This window comes from Protobothrops mucrosquamatus, unplaced genomic scaffold, assembly GCF_001527695.2.
Source record: "Protobothrops mucrosquamatus isolate PMUCROS unplaced genomic scaffold, P.Mucros_1.0 scaffold5891, whole genome shotgun sequence".
NCBI classification, from domain to species: domain Eukaryota; kingdom Metazoa; phylum Chordata; class Lepidosauria; order Squamata; family Viperidae; genus Protobothrops; species Protobothrops mucrosquamatus.
In genome coordinates this window covers 36,101-39,782 of record NW_015391733.1, presented here as the reverse complement: position 1 = coordinate 39,782, position 3,682 = coordinate 36,101, and positions in this window count along the sequence as shown.

Genomic DNA, 3,682 nt, shown 5'->3' with positions numbered 1-3,682 from the left:
TCAGCGGAACATAAGTGAATAAATAAATAAAAGCTGTAAAAATATCAGCGGAACATAAGTGAATAAATAAATAAAAGCTGTAAAAAAATCAGCGGAACATAATTGAATAAATAAATAAATAAAAGATCTTCCTCCCTTTAAGAACGAGCTGGAAAAAAAATCAACATTGAATAAAGAAATAAACAAGCTGGAAAAAAAAACACCCAATGGTAATATGAATAAAGTCAATAAAAAAAATGAAAGCTGAAAATAATCAGCAGTAACATAAATAAGTGAGTTGGACTAGATGACCTCCAAGGTCCCTTCCAACTTTATTATTATTATTATTATTATTATTATTAAATAAAAGCTGTAAAAACAGTGGGAACATAAATAAGAATAAATAAATAAATAAATAAAAGCTGTAAATAATCAGCGGGAGCATAAATAAGTGAATAAATAAATAAAAGCTGTAAATAATCAGCGGGAACATAAATAAGTGAATAAAAAATAAAAGCTGAAAAAAATTAGTGGGAACATTAAGTGAATAAGTAAAAGCTGAAAAAATCAGCGGTAACATAAATAATTGAATAAACAAAAGCTAAAAAATCAGCGGGAACATAAATAAGTGAATAAATAAATAAAAGCTGTAAAAAAATCTGGTAAGAAACGTGAAAAAAATAAATAAAAGCTGAAAAAAATTAGCGGAAACAAATAATTGAATAAACAAAAGCTAAAAAAAATCGGCGGGAACATAAATAAGTGATTAAAAAAATAAAAGCTGAAAAAAATCAGCGGGAAAATAAATAAGTGAATGAAAAATAAATAAAAGCTGAAAAAAATCAGCGGGAACACAAGTGAATAAAAAAATAAGGTAAAAAAATCAGCAGTAGCGTAAATGAATAAAGGCAGTTTATTCACTTATTGCTCCGATTTTGGAGCAATTCACAATGAAAGAAAATAAATAAATTCAGGGCCCATCAAATTCATATTGTTTTTTTTAAGGAAGTTAAAAAAATGTAGCTAGTCCTCAACAACCACAATTTAGCTCAAACTTTCTGTTGCTGCAAGTCATAAAAGAGCCAAGGTTCCCCACCTCTGCTCTGGACTACCTATGCTGCCCATAGGCACTATGCATTGACCTGGGGCTTTAAGTGCGTTCAACACAATTGTGTCTCATATCATTGGAAACAAGGTAGGATCTTGGGTGGGGGAGTGTGTTGGTCCTGGGTTCAAGGCTCCGAGATTGTTACGAGCTTCAACAGGTGTTTTTTTATTGGTCCTACAGCACGGTTTGCACAATGGGGCTGGTCCTGCCGCTCTGGAGCGATGCCCTCATCCATTTGGACGGCGATGGGTAAGCACTGGGTCCCACCTGAGCTTGGGACTCCATCTTCCCTTCCACCTGGTACCCCAGATTTTCTTCCCCGACAGCATTGGGTTAGTCTAGAACTGTGTTTCTCAACTGTAGAGGGGTGGACTTTAAGAGGGGTGGGCTTCCACTCCCAGAATTCCCCAGCCAGCCATGCTTTAAGAGGGGTGGACTTCCACTCCCAGAATTCCCCAGCCAGCATGCTTTAAGAGGGGTGGGCTTCCACTCCCAGAATTCCCCAGCCAGCCATGCTTTAAGAGGGGTGGACTTCCACTCCCAGAATTCCCCAGCCAGCATGCTTTAAGAGGGNCTAGATGACCTCCAAGGTCCCTTCCAACTTTATTATAGGAAACCCTATACCATTTCGGACAAATGGCTGTCCAGTCTCTTCTTAAAAACTTTCCTTATTTTAACTTTCGGTCTTTAGACCAGGGGTAGGCAACCTTGGCTCTTGTATGACTGGTGGACTTCAACTCCCAGAATTCCTGAGCCAGCATGGGGGAACTATGACCCCCTTCATGACTGGTGGACTTCAAGTCCCAGAATTCCTCAGCCAGCATGGGGGAACTATGACCCCCTTTATGACTCATGGTCTTCAACTCCCAGAATTCCTGAGCCAGCTTGGGGGCAACTATGGCCCCCTTCATGACTGGTGGACTTCAACTCCCAGAATTCCTGAGCCAGCTTGGGGGCAACTATGGCCCCCTTCATGACTGGTGGACTTCAACTCCCAGAATTCCTGAGCCAGCATGGGGGAACTATGGCTCCTTCATGACTGGTGGACTTCAACTCCCAGAATTCCTCAGCCAGCATGGCTCAGCTTGGAAACCTCTCCCTTTCCCCTCAGCATGGCTGGCTCAGGAATTCTGGGAGTTGAAGTCTGCGAGTCATAAAAGAGCCAAGGTGGCCTACCCCTGCTTTAGACAATCAGCGACCTAATCAATTTTTCTCCATTTTAAATTTTTCATTAATAATTTAAATTTAACGTTTAATAATGACCATTTCCACCCTTGAGATGACCCCAATTCCTTTATCACCATTCCTCCCCAAGTCTAATACTCGGGATACACATCTTATCTATATGACTTCTCACCATCTTCATTCAACACGTTAATAATGCGATAATAGTATTCTTATTTTCTAATAATTCTCAGTTGTGGAATAAGTTGACTGCCCCATTTGCGGAGATGCCCTCCGGTTCTTTGCTTGTTAGTCTTGCTTTGGTGTTCAAGGGACATGCGGGAGCCTTCTCCGGCACCACCGGGCACCACGGCTAGTTGCACATCCTGGTTTAACAGAAGCTTGTCTTCTCCTTCACCCTGGGCAGCCCCCCCCACTACACACACACACACACACACAGAAAAAGCTCTATCTGGGTTTGAGGTTGCCCGGCTATTTTTGTATTCCGAGAAAGCCGATGGTTGAGCTGATGGTGACCTTCGTGGAAATAAAAAAGGACGGGGAAGAGGGGGGGGGTGACCAGGTTTCCATTCCTCAGCACGGATTTATTTTGGATGTTGGCATCCGGGCGTGAGCAGGGTGCCCAGCCCGTGCCAAGGGCTTAGCACACCGGTTTGTGTGTTTATGTGATGCCTTTCATTGCTTTTTTTCCCAAATTGCCTTCTGCCTTTGCAGCAAAATTGAGCTTGGCGAGCGGAAACCAGGGTGACTGACATTGATGATGTTAGCTAGTTGGGTGATGAGACATCTGCAGGAAGGCAGCCAAGCCCAGAGGGCACCAAGGGCCCCATAATCCTCTTCCTTCTCCCACTCTTCTCCTCCTCCACTCCACACACCCCACTCCTTCTAGCACTGATGAGGTTACCTAGTTGGGTCATGAAACATCTGCAAGAAAACCACAAAGCCCAGAGAGCATCAAGGATCCCACAAGCCTCCTCCTCCTCCTCCTCCTCCTCCTCCTCCTCCTCCCAATCTTCTTCTCCACTCCACACACCCCACTCCTTCTAGCACTGATGATGTTCCCTAGTTGGGTAATGAAACATCTGCAAGAAAACCATCCAGCTCAGAGAGCATCAAGGATCCCAGAGGCCTCCTCCTCCTCCTCTTCCTCCTCCTCCTCCTCCTCCCCCTCCTCCTCCCCCTCTTCTCCTCCTCCACTCCACCCACCCCACTCCTTCTAGCACTGATGATGTTCCCTAGTTGGGTAATGAAACATCTGCAAGAAAACCACAAAGCCCAGAGAGCATCAAGGATCCCACATGCCTCCTCCTCCTCCTCTCCTTCTCCTCTCCCTCTTCCTCTTCCTCCTCTTCCTCCTCCCAATCTTCTTCTCCTCCACTCCACACACCCCATTCCTTCTAGCNCTATGAG